Source organism: Cebus imitator, unplaced genomic scaffold (assembly GCF_001604975.1).
Source record: "Cebus imitator isolate Cc_AM_T3 unplaced genomic scaffold, Cebus_imitator-1.0 Scaffold43, whole genome shotgun sequence".
Lineage (NCBI taxonomy): Eukaryota > Metazoa > Chordata > Mammalia > Primates > Cebidae > Cebus > Cebus imitator.
This window is the reverse complement of record NW_016107358.1, coordinates 8,722,701-8,741,244: the sequence shown is the minus strand read 5'-3', so window position 1 is coordinate 8,741,244 and position 18,544 is coordinate 8,722,701. Positions and strand designations below refer to the sequence as shown.

General features: G+C 41.1%; 1 long non-coding RNA gene across 1 annotated transcript; it reads right to left on the bottom strand.

Moving 5' to 3' along the window:
- Positions 1-1,446: 1,446 nt before the first annotated feature.
- Positions 1,447-18,050, bottom strand: LOC119470901. Its single transcript, XR_005199880.1, has 3 exons — positions 18,012-18,050; positions 5,474-5,690; positions 1,447-1,690 (listed from the first exon to the last, which is right to left on the bottom strand). It is a non-coding gene; the product is annotated as an uncharacterized LOC119470901 (long non-coding RNA).
- Between the last annotated feature and the right edge of the window lie 494 nt (positions 18,051-18,544).

Sequence of the window (18,544 nt, the reverse complement as noted above, 5' to 3'; positions counted from 1 at the left end):
GGAGTTCTCAGTACCTTGCTCTGCTACACAGCACTCTGCCCAGGAATATTTTGAATCCTGTCTTCGTAGTTCCAGTGTACTTAGTGTGGCCCTGGTGATGTTTCCCTGCTCTATCTCACTACGTGCCTCTTCTTCCCTGCTGGTGAGGCTGTGGACCTCAAGTCCACTTTGCTCGGACTTCTTTTTGTTCCTAAATTATACTATTGCTTTCATCCCTCTGCAATTCTAACTTGATTCCAAGGCTACTAATTCTAGTTATTGTCCTCCGTTCACCCCTCCTGATTGCTCTCTGCCCTTATCCTGGGCCCCAGGCATCCACTTTGACAAACAGCATCAGCCAGGCTCCCTAGCCCTCGTTCCTGGAGAGAAAGGGAGGTACTGGCAGGAGACTGGAGAAGGAAGAGGTCAGATCAGGGTGGGACCAGCATGCCCCCCTCCCACTCAATCCCTGCCAGGCCTCCATGGTGGCCCTGTCTCAGTTTCTCCACAGCCAGAGCTCTGCCACTTCCTTCAGGCCTAGGACTGGAAACTGCTTCCTGCTATTTCAAGTTCCTGAGCGTTAGACTTTCCCTTATCACTTCCTCAACTCTGTCCCCAGCTCTGTAAACTGTGCTTCCATTCCACTCCCTTTTATTCAATCCCTGAGGCAGTTACCAATACTAATCAGGATGCACACATTTAATACTTTATCCAGGGACAAGCACTATGTACACACACATGTGCACACCCTCTCTCTGTTGTATGAAGAGTGTGGCTTCGAAATCAGACACACTTAAATAAACAGGCATGCCATAACTGCCCTGTTCATTGGGATTCTTCAGTCTCTGTGAATCTTAGTTAATTCTTCTGGAAAATGAAACCAGAATCTCTACCTCCCAGAGTGATGATGAAGCTGAACTGAACTTACATTCCTGGTGTGCCTTTCCCTCATCTACTCATTCAGCATCATACAAACATCCCAGCGCCATTGGGCTATCCCCCTTTGAGCTTGCTTACGTCTAGTTGTCTGACCTGCTTCCAGGTACAGTATCTTTTTCAGGCTAGGACTTGTGTGGTCCTGCTCACATGTCTACGCATTTTGCCATAGGATTGACTCCAGCCTCACCACTTCTTATTAGGAGGGATGGATATGCAATTTCCAAAGGAGATTGAGGAGGTAAAGAGATGGGTGAAATGATTTCTTCATGTTTGCCCCAGTCCCAGTAGAACTGCCATGAGGAGCGGGGCGTCTATGCCCCTGCCCACTGCCATTCTCTTGAAGGAAATCTCACTCAACACGTAGTTTCTGAATTGCTTTTCTGGGTGTGTGATGTGCCTGAGATGACGACGGCAATGACTAGGGTGGGGGAAGTTGGAAAAAAAACAGTAGAGGAAGTCCCTATGGGCACAGAAGCAACCCCCGTGCCTTGCATGCAACAACTTAGACGGAAATAGACTCAATTCTCAAATTGATGAATTGGCAGCTGGACTTCCAGCTGCTGGGCGTTCCCATCCTGGTTGAAAATCCTGTGTGACATTGGCCATAAGTGATAAACCATGGAAACCAGTGCTAATAAGATCTTGTTCATCCATCGGTTCTCAAAAACATTGCCTCAGTGAGCACAGCTATGCATGATTAATGATGGTTGAGAACGAATGCAGAGTTATCATTTCAGAAGCAAGGCAAAAGTTGTATGCATTCCCCAAATTTCTGGAAAAAAGGAAATGAATTCAGAAAATGCAAGCAAAGGCAGAAGGGGAAAATACTTATTCAAGATTTGCTACTAGAGATTTCACTTTTAAGATGCTTTTCAGCAAAACAAACAAACAAAACAGAAACATTTAGATTGCTTTCATGAACTATATAAAAGTAAATAGACGCATAAAAGGAGGTTAAAGGAAAGAATTTAAACCACTTTCTTGCCAAAGAACCTTTAAAAATGAAGTATGTTGTTTTTAACAATTTTGAAATAGTCAATAAAATGTTTAGAAACAGTTGATAAAACTACTTTGTTTAGAGCTCAATTTTCAAATTAAATCTATTTCTTTAATTTAAAAAACGAAGTTTACTAAAAAAAAGATAAAATGGTGAGTAATCAAGGCTGAGATTGGCCGCATATTCAGCAAATGAACCTCCTCAAATCATAACTCCTGCATCCATTTCATTACGCCTAGCGATGGCCAGAGGTATTTGTGTTTGTATCGTCATCCAGACTGATGATTAAGGCAGGCAAAATGAACAGATCATCCATGGCCATTCATTGGAGAAGCGTGCAGCTCTGCCTCATAAATAAGACCTATTGTCCTTTTTCTTCCTAATTGTACAAGCAGTACATGGCCACTTCCCAAAACTGAAAAACAAGGAAAATCACAAAACAAAGAACAATCAAGCAGTTGATAATTTCATCTATAATCCAAACTACTTAGAGGCTGAGGCAGGAGGATTGCTTGAGCCCAGGAGTTCAAGGCTGCCTTGAGCTATGATAATGCCACTGTACTCCAGCCTGGGCAACCAGCAAGACCTTTTCTCTAAAATGACAATAATAACACTAATAACTGATTCACATTTCAAAGGTACTCATTGTTAACATTGTGGAGTATGTAGTTCCATGTTTTTCCAGTTCTTATTTCATAAAATAAGTAAAGAAATAAGATATAAATATTATAAATATAAATAATAATGTATGGCTATAAATAAATAATATAAAATGTAAATAAAGTAAATATAAAGCCCTATAATATGATTCCATTTTCTTTCATTACATGGCTCTACCATAATTGACTTTATCCATCTCCAATTACTGGTCATGTATATCTTTTCAATTTTTTTCTGTTTGTTTTTTTTTTTTCTTTTTTTGAGACAGGGTCTCACTCTGTCACCCAGACTGGAGTGCAGTGGCACAATCTCAGCTCACTGCATCCTCTGCCTTCCAGCGATTCTCCTGCCTCAGCCTCCCAAGTAGCTGGGGTTACGGGCGTGTGCCACTGCCTCCTGGCTAATTTTTGTATTTTTAGTAGAGACAGGTGGTTTCACCATGTTGGTCAGGCTGGTCTCAAACCCCTGACTTCAAATGATCGGCCCACCTCGGTCTCCCAACATGCTGGGATTACAGGTGTGAGACACTGTGCCCGGCCCCATTTTTCTCTGTTTCAAAACCAATGAAGTTCCTTTTCTAATGTTTAAAAGAATTCAGTCTGCTGACCCTAACTGAAGATAAAAACTGAAAAACTCAAAAACCAAACCCCATGCCAACCTTCCACAGATTTTCCTTGTTATTTGAGGCCCCAGGATCTTTGCATGTGCCCTTCCCTCCATCTGAAACGCTCCCTCCTGCTCATCTGCCTACAAACCCCTAGCTTTTGCTGGAGGGCACTGTACTTAGTTCCATGTTTTCCTTAAAGAGAAAGAACTTAAATGCCATTCGCAGGAGGGAATAACACTTTCTCCCCACACTCGGTGTTCCTGAAGTACAAGGCAAGAATACGCAGCATTAGGGCGCCCCCTTGCTCCGGTGGACGGCCATGCTAGAGCTTTCACGGGACCTCTCTCCTGGCCTCTTGCTGTTTTGGACTTGACCTTGGAGATTGGCTGTAGTAACACTTCTGGCTGGCCAAACATTCATTCTGCAGACTCAGTTACCCTCTTGCAGTAAACCACAGGTCTTCACATGGACAGGAGGACTGCAAAGGCCAGAAGTTCCACGTTTCATTCTTCAAACTTGCTTAAGTCATTTTAAGTCTTAAGTGGATATTTCAATACCTAGCTGAATTCTACACGTAATTCTCAGGGTTCAGAACTGGGACAGGATCCAAAAGTCTTCTTGGACCACATCTTTCATAACAAAATTAATCTTTTATACATACATTTTCTAGCACTGAATCATAATTATTTGTTCACATGTGCATATCCCATTTGAGTCTAAGGCCTCCTTGAGGCAGATATTAGGACCTACTTTTCTCTTTATTTCCAGTACCTAGCATAATATCTGGCATATAGGAACACTTAGCAAAAAATCTGTTAAACAAGAAGATTTCAAATTGTTGGCAGTGTCACCTATTATTAAACAATCAGATAAATTTCCAGATTATCCAAAAAAGTTTCCCTAGAAATAACAGATTATTTCCCTAGAAATAACAGAACATCAGACGAATTTTTATCCCAAAGGTTTCCTTAGAAATAACAGATTATTACAATCATAAGACATCCTTAGTATGGTGATTCTCACATGTTCGCATGTTTCAGAATCATCTGGAGCAGAGAACACCTGCTGGGCCACCCCTGAGTTTCTGGTTAGTAGTTTTGGGCCCCAGAACTTACATTTATTTCTAGCAGGCTCTCAGGTGATGTTGATGTGCTTGCTCTGGGGACCACATTTTGAAAACTACTATCCTAGAACAATCATTCTCAAAAGATTATCAGAATCACTTCTGTTACAGCTTGCCAGGAATACATTTTTAAAAATTTAAAAAAAGAAATTAAAAAGAATTACCTCTGTGTTTGCTAAATTTCCACATATTGCTACAATACTCCAACCTGGAAGGCGGATGAAGAAATCAAGTATTTCATACATGAATTTGTGGTAGCAAATGCATCCACAGACAGATAATTGAAAATCACTGGACTTGGGCCACACTTACAAGCTAACTTTGGAATGACATGCAAAAAAGAATTTCCTGGCCATATCTTCTGTGACTCATTCTGTAACTGTGAATTATTGAGTAACTAACAATTTTCTGGGGAAATCTACTCCAAGACACCTTATGGTATCTTGGTTTAGCCTAAACTTCACTATTTAGTTCCTGATTTTATCGTGCCCTATAGGACTGTTCTTCTGAACTTTCTGATCAGAATACAGCAAGTCTCAGGACAGCAATCTCTTCGCCAACAAATATTAATTAGACACTCACTAAGGGAAAACCACTATGGAAGCCCCAAAGTGGAGAGAAAGAGGCAAAATATTTAGTTGTCTGGAAATATCTTATTAGCTGGTTGGGAAGATAGAAAATAGATACATCTTTGAAAAGGCATTCCTGATAACAAATGATAGTTATTCAAAGATTGATGCAGATGAGAAAAGCTAAGTTAACTCTGAGGGAGAGGAGGATGGATTTCTCAAAGCTGGAGAAGTAAAGAGAAGCCATTTGATGTAATCCCAGCACTTTGGGAGGCCGAGGCGGGTGGATCACGAGGTCAAGAGATCGAGACCATCCTGGTCAAAATGGTGAAACCCCGTCTCTACTAAAAATACAAAACATTAGCTGGGCATGGTGGCGCGTGCCTGTAATCCCAGCTACTCAGGAGGCTGAAGCAGGAGAATTGCCTGAACCCAGGAGGCGGAGGTTGCGATGAGCAGAGATCGCGCCATTGCACTCCAGCCTGGGTAACAAGAGCGAAACTCCAACTCAAAAAAAAAAAGAAAAAAGAGAAGCCATTTGAAGAAGAAGGCACTGCAGCGTTATATCTGAAGATAGAATTGAAGAGGCAAAATCATACCTAGAATAAAGTTCCAAAGAGAGCTTGAGACCCAAGCCAATTATAGAAGGACAGGTCTGGTGATAGACATAGGACATCTTGACTTCCATAAAAACAACAAGGGCATCTCTGTCAATTAGCTATTGGCTCTCTTCTGCAGATGACATTGCTCTGGAATAGTATGAGTCTGATTCCTCAGTACCATCTGGCATTTTTCTGGCTAAGAGTAGCTCTTGTTCTGAAATGTAAAAATGGTAGTAGTTAAAATAGCACAGAGAAAATGGTGGCCTGTGTTTATCGACATGGCTTAGCATATAGGAGTCAATAACTACTGGATGTTGTAGAAAACGCATTCATTTTGATGAGCCCTGAGGCCCTGGAATGCCTTTCTCCAGTAGGTGATAAAATTGCTGATTGTTGTCTTTGGGAGAAGTTAACGTGGAAATTAAATGTGTCCATGAAGAATAATAGCCCTTTTGATTTATTTTTGGACAAGGCATGTGTGTTACTGCCTATTCCTTCACTTGATGTAGCAAATACTAATGATGATATCGTGGGGTTCCTTAGTTATTGAAAACCATGTGAAACATCCTAAAATCATTCTGTAAGTTAATCTTCTGTTTATTTCTATATCATGTAAATCTGGCACCGCACCTGAAATCAGAAATAGAAAATATTGAAAATGTTGAAACCAAACGCAGCATGCACTGAGATGAGACATGACTGTTACAGTGTCTACACTAGTGACATCAAAGTCTAACTGTGGATGAATAGGAGATTGAAATGGTTAATTATTAATTATTGTCTTGGAGCCTTCATGCTTTTATAAAATCCTCTGTCCACATCTGCAGCTTTGGCTGAGGGACATAATCAGACCACTGTGCCTTTATCAATAAACTTACCTCTTCCAGGAAGCAGCTCCGTGGGCGTAACGGACACAACTAAATCTTGGGAAATCAGATTCTCTCTCAGAGGAAATGGGGTTTGGCTCACTGAGAGATTGTGTCCATTACTAGTGGGAGTCAAAACAAAATCATGCAGACTTGAGACCAGTGGTCATATTGAGCCCTGAGCAGAGGAGCCAGTCTTTGGGGGAAGAAGGCTGAAGATATGCCCGACAGAAAAGCTGCCATGTGACTTTCCAGTTCTCGTGGGACCCAGCAGACACCCAACACTTTGTTTCTCATGGGTGCAGAACAGAAAGCTGACGGTGGCTACAGCAGGGCCCGCCATAGGCAGCAGTGCTTATCCGTGGTGGCATCAGCTGTGCAGCCCAGTGGGTCCATGGGTTTGGTTTGAGTATCTGCTTGCGTCAATGTTCATAATCCCCTTCCATGCTTTTTTTCTGGCAAAATTATTTTTTTGTTGTTGTTATATCTCTACATTTATTTAAACTTTTCTCTTTTTTTTTTTAATTGTACTTTAGGTTCTGGGGTACATGTGCAGATCATGCAGGATTGTTGCATAGGTACATACATGGCCCTTCATCTCTTCATCACCTATATCTGGTATTTCTCCCCTCTTTATCCCTCCCCACCCTCCCCATCCCCAGCAGTCCCTCCTCTAGCCCCCCACAACTGCTTAAGTGTGTGATGCTCCCCTCCCTATGTCCACGTGTTCTAATTGTTCAACACCTGCCTTTTTTTTTTTTTTTTTTTTTTTTTTGAGATGGAGTTTCGCTCTTTTTACCCAGGCTGGAGTGCGATGGCGCGATCTCGGCTCACCGCAACCTCCGCCTCCCAGGTTCAACCTCAGCCTCCCAAGTAGCTGGGATTACAAGCATGTGCCACCACTCCTTGCTAATTTTGTATTTTTAGTAGAGATAGAGTTTATCCATGTTGGTCAGGCTGGTCTGGAACTCCCGACCTCAAGTGATCGCCCGCCTTGGCCTCCCAAAGTGCTAGGATTACAGGCATGAGCCACAGCACATGGCCCAAAATGAATCTTTATGGCTTTTAAGTGAATAGATGTCATCGCTGGATCCAAATGGAACCACACTGTCTCCTCCTGAAACTGGAGATCCTCAGAATATGTGTGGGATCAGCTAGCAGCACCCTGAGGCTGCTCTGTGGCAATGGTGTGAATGCCACAGGTACTGATTTCTGTAGCCATGAACTTCTCAGGGGATATTTGTCCTCCTCCCTATAAAGATTAGTAAAATCTCCAGGCAAGATGACCATTCTTTACATTCACATGGCCTCCAGGAGCGTCAGTCTGGACTCAGGAGTCCTCAGGAATGCAGCGCCTCATAGCTTTGGCCAAAGGCTTTTGACAAAATGCTGGGGCAGGGGTCGTGGCTATGGGGTGGGGGTGTGGCTGTGGGAGGGGCATGGCTGAGGAGTGGGCCTGGCTAATAACCATTCACCACAGCTGGAGACTATTTTCATCTCCTTCTCAAATTCTGTCATAAATTCTGTGGTAACTCTCCAGAAAAATCTTCCTACCTCTCCCCTGTTCCCACTCGCCCTTAACCCGCTACAACTCATCCTGGCCTAGACGCCGTTTCATTTCATCCACATAGCCCATGAGGCAGCCCTTTGTGGTTAAATGTACCTACTATGGCATAGTAGTATTTTTGAAACATTAACTGATTTTTTTTTCTTCTGATATTTGTCCTCTTCCTTCCGTTTATCCTCCACGCCCACTCATTGCCCATACTCCTATCAGGCAGAGGGTCTGTTCTGGATTCATTATCTCAAGGACGGGCAGAAGGTAGAAGTGATCTATTGATTTAGATTTGATGTTTACCAAAGCCTCCAACAATTAAGGAGATTACACCAAAATGCCTCAATAGAATACTTTAAAGAGGGGTAAAAAGTCCACAGACCTCTCGAGAAGGGGAGATCATACCACTCCAACACAGGGTCTCAACAAAGTAAAAAGACTTCAAAGAGAAACAGCACCAAAGCCCTGAATTTCCTCTTTGGACAAATAGGCACAGTAAAAATCTGTTGGACTTCAGGTACAATGAAGATGCCAGCATTTCCAATGTGGGTAAACTGGCTTCTCTCTGCATGTTGGGCTCCACGATTCAATTGAAACTCTAAGAAGGAAAAGATTACAACAGCAACTGAGATTAAATTTTCTGCTATCCTCATGGCAATAGAGTTTAAGGGTCTGAATGAGTTTCATGGGAAGGAAATAAGTAAAGTAGCAAGTATGTTCTTTAAATTGGAGTCTTAAACACTTGCAGTATCTGTGATGTATCATCCTTTAATCAATAGACTCTCAACAGCTGGAGGGGAAATGATGTGTCTGAGTTCTCCCACAGACACTCTGGAGCAGGTATCCCCTCTGTGCTGCGAACCCTGCTGGCAAAAACACACTAACCTATTCAGAAACAACTCTGTGTCTCTTGAAAGCTGTTCATTTAATATCTGTGGCACATGGATAGGCACCAAGGTCTTTCAAAGGGATTAACAATGTCGACTGTTTTTAACTGCTTATCATACATGCTTAAGACAGAGTGGCACTTCTTGTTATTATCTCAATTTATTTCATTTGTTTGCTTCCATTTAAATGTTCGTTTGCTTGCTTGCTTGCTTCTTTCTTTCTTTCTTTCCTTTTTTATTTCTTTCTTTGCTTCAATAGGAGCCTATTCTAATCTCCAGAAATATCATGTAAAGCAGTAGGTATATAGATAAGAAAAGAATACACATTCAACAACAACAAAAAATCCCGTTTTTAAAAACAGCACAGTGGAGGTGGGCAAGTGCCTGGTGTGAGATGGTAAAATAAGCACAGGAGTGTACCACTGCCCTTAGCAGATGTTCTGCTCAAATGACTGTATGGAAGTTCAAAAAGAAATTAATCTTTAGCAATGAAGAAACTGAGATCAATGAAGGTCTTTCGTAGATGGGAGACTTCAATGCATTTCTTGAATATGGAAGCAGATGAGAACATGGAACAGAGGAAACCAAGGCCCAATTACGTGTATGGGGGGACTTCAGGGGAAGTGGCTGCCAGTCAGCCTTATAAGATGTCAGCCAGCATTTAGGCTAGGGTTACTGGTTACACTCCCACATAGGGCAGAGAGCACCAGGTTTTTATCTCCTATAAAGGGGGAAAGAATAGCAAGAGACTCTTCACTAAAACAAATGGATAAACCAGCTGGGGAGGAATTAGTATTTTCGTGGGGATGTTGATCTAAGAGGAAAGCTCCCCTTGTTCTGGCATTTGGTGGGTGGAGATGAAGCAGAATGTCTCATCTCAGTCTGATTCCCACACATGTACATCCTAAAGCAAAATCTGTCAGTTAGTCCTGCGCATTTGCACAGATTTCCTTGTCGGCCTTCTCATTCAGGGGCGGTACCTCTTAAGAAACATATCACCAACCCAAATTAAAAAGAAACTTGCACTAGATAGCTATTATTATAAAACAAATCCATCACTCATCAACATGAATGTACACAAAAGATCGTCAGACATTTGAGGACAACCACCAGCAGGAAATTAAGAAAAAAAGACCAAATAGTCTCAAAGGAAAAGAAATAATTCAAAAAGAAGAAATTTTAAAACTTGTTAATAGCTATCTTGAAAGAAATTTGAGAAGATATTGCATTTATAAAACAAGAACAGTATGACTGAGAAGAGAACTAACAGAGAACACAGAAGAGTTCTTATAAATTAATATATAACCTCCAAAATATGAAATTCAAAAGAATAGCTGAAATATAAAGTCAAAATGCTTTCCTAGAGCTTAAAGCAAATGACAAAGAGATGGCAAATTTGAAGGATAAAGGCAAGAGTCATAGAGAATTAATACAGGAGTTACAGAAACCCATCAGGTAGCTAAGAGGAATTATGGAGAGAACAGAACATGGATGGGATGATTTTTTAAAGAAATAATAGGATACACTTCACATTTGATGAATCCATTGAGTACTCAGCAGGTTGAATGAAAATAACTGCTCAGCCAGTACATCCTCTTGAAGTTTCAGAACACCAAACATTAAAAAATATCGTAAAGTTTCCAAAGACAAATTCAGGGTACCATCTAACTTGTCATTAGTCATATTGGCCAGAAGATAATGAAACAATGTGTTCCAAGTTGTAAGGGGAAAAAAAATCTTTGGAGCCTAAAATTCTATGTCCAAACTATCTTTGCAGTATGAGAGTAAAATAAAAATATTTTCAAATAAAGACCTGGATGATATATCACACTTCCTGTCCGAGGAAGTCTTCGAGTATATATGTTAGTAAAACAAGGAGAAAAACAGAAAGATGACATGGAATCCAGGGCTAGACTTTCATCCTGGAGGTCACTAATAGGAAGCTCAAGGATGGTGGCTGTGCAGCTGATCTGGACAACAACAGGTCCAGGATAGGAGAGCCTGGGAGAGGCCCTATCCTGGGGTACCATGAGAGGATAAAGGGATTCTGTATCCAGAGTATTGAAGGTCTGGATACATTTGAGATTAGGATAGAGAGTTGAGAGTCTTTTCCAAAAAAGAAAAAAATGATAACTCAATTAGAAGCCTACCTGGTATTTTTTAAAGCCAGGGCCCAAAAATCAGGGGAATGAAAATAACACTTGATTTTAAGTGACTGATAAAATGTAAGAACAGAAAATCGATGTGACCTTAAAGCTAGGAACACTCCACTTCAAGTAGCTCTGGTGTCACAACCTGAGACCTATCGGGCAGGAAATGTCATATTAGCTCCTTGCTGGGCACTGCAGTCAACATTTATATAGTCTTAATAATGTCAATGCCACTTATTAGTTTTCCAGTTTTAGAACCCACCAAGACATGAAGCACAGGAGATTTAATTATGATCACAGAATAGAAGAGAAATGTTATCAACTTTGACAAAGTAAAAGCTCAGCAGCAGCTGACAGAAGATGGGAAGTGAAACTGACGAGAGGCAGGGAAGAGCGGAAGTGAAGGTCTTATCATTGTTAGTTAAGAGAGAAAGTTTAGGGAATAAGAAGTGGGGCTTTATTAATAATATTACTTAATCATAGACGAATTAAAAACAAAAAATGTATAAAAGGGGGAGAAAAGGAGGTAGGGTATGTATAAGTAAGATAAACATCTTCATCTCTCATAGCAGTGGTCAATAGATCTTGATCAAAAGAATCACTTGAAGTTCTTTACTGCAAACAGCAGAACTCAAGATGAGTAAGCAAAAAAGAATCTTTCTAGTAGGGTATTGGTGACTCACAGAATCCTCTAGAAGCTCATGGTCAAGCAATTTCACATAATGCCAAGCCCAACTCCACTGCCAAAGCAGGCACAGCAGTGGCAGCATTAGACTCATAGAAATGGAAAAGCAAATGTCAGCTCCTCAGATGGCTCTGGAGGAAGCTGGTACATATGAGCTGCTCTAGGGAAATTCCCCTATCACCAGTCCAGCAGCTGGTGCAGCCCCTGCGGCCCCTCCAACAACACTCAAGCCTGGATGGCAGAAATTCTGCTGCCATACCCTCCCAACAAACAGTGCTCCAAGTAGAAGCACTACTACCACGCTCACCAAAGAAAGTGGACTTCTAACACAGGACTCCCTACTCTGCCCCCTCCTACGTTACAGCCCAGTGCAGTGTGGTGAGTTAGCAGAACCTAAGTCACAGTGAGCTTCCTTCCAGCAAGGGAGGGCAGAGAATGAGTTTTGGCTTCTACATTAGAGATGTATGAGACCCATAGCATAACATAGAAAACTCTTCAAATAGTGAAAGATATTCAAAAGACCTTGTACATCAGAAACCTGGCAAAAGCCCACCACACACAAAAAATTAAGCAATCAAGTTATTGGTTTTCAAAAGAGTATTGAGTTTTTTTTGTTTGTTTGTTTGTTTGTTTTTTGGTGGACATGGCATTTGATCATCAGAAAAACTAAAAGGAGAAACAGCAGTTGTCTTTATGTAATGAGATTGAGGGTGAGGAGGGCCACGCCAAGATGGAAGGCGTTCAGTATAAATCCTACACACCATTTTATATGATGTGTATATGGGTTACTTGGATGACTTTTTAATTTATAATTTTTAAACTTACCCCTAAAACACTTTAACCAATGCTGTAGACTCAAATACCAAAAACTCCACTGGCCTCACTCACTATATATAAATTCCTACTAAAAAAAAAAAAAAAATAGTCTTCTCATATTGCCATTTATATACCAGCCAAAGGCATGTTGGTATTGAACTTACTAGAAAGCTTTCCTTTTCCCATAAGCAGGGATTGTGTTCTATTTCAAGGGAGAATCTTTTTAAATATAGTCTGTTGTCTTGAAGGAAATATAGGTTTGAATGTACAACCTCCTGGGAAATGGTGCTAAAGCTGAGAAGGTTTTTGTGACGCAGCAGTTTTTCAAGGTAGAGAGAGAACCTGAACTGCCAAGAACAAGTCCCTGAGCTCAGCAAGTCCAGCTTCGTGGAAACTGCCTCCTCCTTCAAAAGCAGATGCAGAAACTACTATCTGCTTCCCCATGCTTTCCTGATACGTTTCCTATATTCTTTCTAGAAAATGAGCTGATGCTATCTGGTTTTCTTCCCCTTTTTTCTGCTTTGTTGCTTATAAGAGGTTTTGTTGTTGTTGTTTAAATAAAAGCTAGTCTTTACTATGTGCCTATCATTTTCCAGACAGCTTTTCATTCTTTCTGTCTTTTATTCATTTATTTAGCTACCTTACTGAGTACCTGTTCTGTACCAGGCATTGTGCTAAGTGCTGGGGATGCAGCAATGGACAACATAGATCATGTTTGAACACGCTACAGTTGTGTAGCACAGCATTGTGGTTAAGCCCATGAGGCTGGACACAGGCTCAGGGGTTCAGCCTCTCATTACCATGAACTAGTTATTGATTTGAATCACTTACCTTGCATCTCTGTTTGTTGTTCTAAAATGATAGATAAATTTCAAAAACGGGAACATTATTCATCTCAAGGGATTGTTGTGAGGATGAAATGACATATCTTTGTAAACTCTTGGCACAGTATTTCAGTGATGGGCAATTAGCAGAAACGGGAAATTGTGACAGAATTATACAGAAATAAGCACTAGAATCGGTTGTAAGGGGAGCAAAAGGCCATGTATTCTTGCCTGGGTGGGTCACAGAAGGCTTCCTAGAGGAAGTAAGATCTAAGCTAAGGACAAACAAGTGAGCGAAATTATTAGTTGAGAAAAGAGGAGCAGGACATTTTAGCTGGAGGAATAAGGTTGAGGTTAGGCTTTTAAGCATGCAACTCCCAGTTATGTTCCGTGTGGCTGACTATGGAGCATCAGTCCAACGAGGAAGCGGAACCAAATCAGGGGCTTACAGATAACATTTTTAAAAACTGAGAACTATGAAAGTGATTTCAACTAGGCAATATTTTGATCAGGCCTACTTGTCAGATCTACTTGTAGAAATATCCATTTGGCTACAGTGTGAAGTGTGGATAGAAAAGAAAATACAAAGGACAAGAAAACCCGTTCAAAGGCTCAGATTGACCCAGGAAGAAAATAGTGATGGCCAGTACAGAGTATAGTGGTGGGGACATCGGGAGGCAAAAGCCACAGATCTGGGCAAAAGGTTTAGTGTGTGGGAAAAGGAAGACAAAAGGGTCAAAGATGCTTCCATTGCTGGATGATTCCATCCTTCTGTTGATGAAAACTTTTTTTGAGGTAGAGCACTGAGTTTGTGTGTGTTGAGTTAGATGCAGATGGGACCTCCAAGTGAAGATATCTAGTAAGCAGTGAAAATTATATCTGAAGGCCATGGCAGATCTGGGCTGGAGACAAGGTAAGATAATTTACCAGGGTTTCCTACCCAAGATGTTTCTATTTATTTTTAAGAAAATTACCAATGACTTCACAGTCTGGGACACAAAGAAAATTATCCTAGATTTTCCTTACTCAGTGAAGAGTATCTTGGTTGGTTCCTAACTTAGATAAATGTGAGACTTACTGTCTTACTAGAGGGAGATAATGACCCCTTTGTGTAAAAAAAAAAAAAAAATGTCTTTTAAAATCTGCCTATGCCATCCAAGAGAGTATGTGCTTTGATGGGAAAGATTATCAGTCAAGATAAGCTAGTTTCTGCTGTGGTAACAAATAGTCTGAAGAATGCCTATGGCTTATGGCAGTAAAGGTTCTATTTCTCATGCCTGTTACATGTCCATTATGGGTTAGCAGTACCCATAATGACAAAGCAATCATATTTCTAACCTTGTCACTGCGTACCAGAAAGAACCAGCAATGGCACGCTCTTGCCTGGAAGCGACTCACATCACATCTGCTCAAAAGTCATTGATCAGAACAGTCACATGGCCCCATGAAATAAGAAGAGGGCCACAGAGTGCATTAAGATCATATGCCTGGGAAGTAGAGAGCCAGAATTTCCTGGGAAATGGCATAAATGACTACCACAGAAGAGGCTGTGGGCCTGGAACCTATCCCAGCCCAGCTCTCATGCAACCAGCCTAGATAGTGGCCAAGTACGTGAACGAGTCTGTAACATCTTTAACACTTAAGGATCAAGAGAGAAGGATCACACACTCTATCTCTGGAGCTTTAACACATGGGGCTGCTTCTCTCCAAGATCTTCTGAGAAATAGCTCCCATCAGCACCCTTGGATGCAGCGACTGGCACCACACTCCGAACCAACTGAGCTTCTCTAGCACAAGCAGTACGTCCCCTGTGTGGCCCTGTCTTCCACTGAAGCTTCCCCTAAAGTTCTGAATAACCTCATTTCTTGAGTCATCTCAAGGGAAGACTCAAATGTTTCTGTGTATCTATGTAGCCTTGTGCCATCAAAGATACTTCAGCGTCCAGTTGCTCTGGTCCACCGTGACCTTATGACATTATGTCATAAGGTGGGGACATCAGGAGGCAAAAGCAACAAATCTGGGCAAAAGATTCAGTGTGAGGAAAAAGGACTAACACCAGTTCTTTTCCTACTGCTTCGACCCTGGGCCCTGAAGAAGTGCCTGAGGGAGCAAGAAGAATGAGTTTCAATCCTGCAGGCTTTGTGTAACTTGAATGAAGGCCCCTTGCCTTAAGCGGAACCTTGAGAAGTTGAAAGCCCACAATCACAGAGTAACTACTCTCAAAGATAGCCTTCTACCCAATAACTAGTGGTCACTATGGACATGAGGATATGGCCCAGCCTTTTCTCAGCAGACAGCAGAAACCAAGCTAGCAGAAACCAAGATAGGGCCAGGCAGGATTGGACTTCTCCTCCTCAGGAGACCAGTTGGGCCTCTGAGATGCCAGGACCCATGAAGAGGTGGGGAGCAAAGGCCGGGCTAGAGAAGTGAGGGATGGATGGGTCAGGCCTCTGAATTTCTTGCACCAACTTGTGGTGCCCAAACAGTGCCCTCTGGACCCTCTGGACACTGATTAGGGTATGTTTGTTTGAACCTAAATTGTGTGGTGGACACTTAAATATATAAATGATCATTGATGTCTTGGATGTAAAGGGGATTGTGTAGCAAAGGTGTATAAAAGAAGAGGATCCAGAACAGAAACTCAGTACCAACAACTTTAGGATGGGGACGAGGGAGCCGAGAAGACACCGGAGACTGAGAAGTGTCCACGGAGCTAGAAGAATTAATCAAAGTGTGGTTCTTGCAAGCCAAGGGAAGAAAATGTTTCAAGAGAGTAGGATCAGTCAACGTTTTTGAGAAGCCACAGAAGACAGTCATTTAGTAACTAAGATGGCCGTGGTAAGCTGACCAGAGCAATTTCAGTGGAAGCATCAGTGTAGGAGCCACAGAACTGGACATGGAAGATAACAAGGAGATGAGAAAGGAAAGGTAGAAAGTAAGCAATGTCATATACATTCCTTTCAACCTTCACATCAATCAAGTAAGCCAGGTATTGTTTTCTCCCCTTTAAAAAGTAGGAAAAAGAGAGTTGCCCAAGATAGTCCAGCTGGGAGATGACGCAGCTAAGATTAAAACACAAGTCTGAGTGGCAGAAAGACAAAGTCCTTTCCACACACCACTGCCTCCCGAAGCACTTAGCCACCTGTGTATCTCTGCTGACAATGTTGGACGTTTCTGATATAACACTGCACTCAACAGTGGGACAGAGAACTATGCAGTATGCTTGTCTGCTAAGAGAGAAATAAAGTTAGATGGAAAATTGGGAAAAAACCACCAGCACCTCTGCTCTTCTCTTTGCAGCAACGTGTGTGTTTGTTTTCGTGGGCCCTGTTTGTGGACTCCTACTGAACATCTCAGAATTCTTTGGACTCAGATACCTCTTTGCTGTAGTGCAAAGATGCTGACCTGCCAAAAGTGTACTACAGACTGTGCCTCTTTCAAAAACCAGCTTGAACTGATTGTTCTTCAGCTCCTCACATAAATTGCAGAACATGAGGCCCACAGCTTTGCCCAAAGTTGTCAACAGGTTTTTATTGTCTCTGCTTTTCTGTACACACAGATGGCTTCGTTAAGCTGCTCTGAGCAGACCTCTGCTGTCTCCACTAAGAAAAATTAGACACAACACATGGAAATCCATTTAAAAAGAAAAATTATAATAAGGTAAAGTCCTAAGTAACTGTGGCTATTTTTTTTTTTTTTTGAGACGGAGTTTCACTCATGTTACCCAGGCTGGAGTGCAATGGCGCGATCTCGGCTCACTGCAACCTCCGCCTCCTGGGTTCAGGCAATTCTCCTGCCTCAGCCTCCTGAGTAGCTGAGATTACAGGCACGCACCACCATGCCCAGCTAATTTTTTGTAGTTTTAGTAGAGACGGGGTTTCACCATGTTGACCAGGATGGTCTTGATCTCTTGACCTCGTGATCCACCCGCCTCGGCCTCCCAAAGTGCTGGGATTACAGGCTTGAGCCACCGCGCCCGGCCCACTGTGGCTATTTTTTATGAAGGTAACTGCTGTGACTAGTAGCCATGACAGTGCAGAGATAGAGGCAAATTAAGAAAAACTGTAATGAAAATGTGAACTTCTGAAGGCAGATGCAGAAACTAGCCAGAAAAGTAGGCAGAAGTGTTTGGAAAGGAGGGGAGATTCTTTTTTACTAATGGCATCTATAATAGGCCTTTAATTTTAAGTTTCTTTTTCCAGGTTCACTCAGCGAAGCTAGAAATGGTTCAACAATTTTTCTTGTAGGACTCTGTCTTTCAGAAATACCACAAGTGTGTAGAGTTATTTTAAAAGATTATATTACAACACTGTTTATAGTAGCAAAAAGTTGGGAGCAAACTATTAGGTTGGTGCAAAACTAATTGCTGTTTTTTGCTATTGAAAGCAATAATTAGTTAAATGTAGTTTATATAACAAAACATTGTATACTTAAAGTTAATAATGATATGAGCTAAAGCTCATAGAATATCAAAGGTGCTTTAACAAGCATCTTGCATGTTAATAGGCATTGCTAAATCGCACCATGTAAAGATGGTACCAAATCACATTTCCACCAATAATGTAGGAAAGAACCTATGTCTCTACATTCTAACCAATGCAGCATGTATTACTCATGTTATGCGTTAAAAATAGATAAGTAAATGATGTATCATTATCATTTTAATTACTATTTCCCTTATTATAAATAAAATTGAACACCATTTTGTTTCATTTGAGAACAATCATTTATATCTTCTTTATTATAAATTACCTTTTCGGGATCAGGCACAGTGGCTCACATCGGTAATTCCAGCATTTTGAGTGGCTGAGGCAGGGGGCTGCTTTAGCCCAGGAGTTCAAGATCCACCTGGACAATATAGTGAAACCTTGTCTCTACAAAAAAAAAAAAAAAAAAAAAAAAAAAAAAAAAAAAAAAAACACAGAAAGAAAGAAAGAAAATAAATAAATAAATTATTCTCATATCTTTTTTTCTTTTCCCGTTGGGCTTTGGTCTTCATATATATATATATATGCTTACTTATATGTACATATATATATGAAATTGACCCTTTCTCCTTTTGTGCTCTTTGTTTAAAATTTTTTTGCAATGCAATTGTTTTGTCAAAAAGTTACCAGCTTTTAATGGTTTTATTCATTATTAGAAAATATTTCTCTATTTAAATTTTCTGAATCTTATATACTTTTATAATACTTTTACTTTCCATTTTGAACACCTGAATTGTAACCAATCTGTAGATTTTGGTGTATATAATATGTAGATGGGAATTCAGTCTTTTCCCAGAT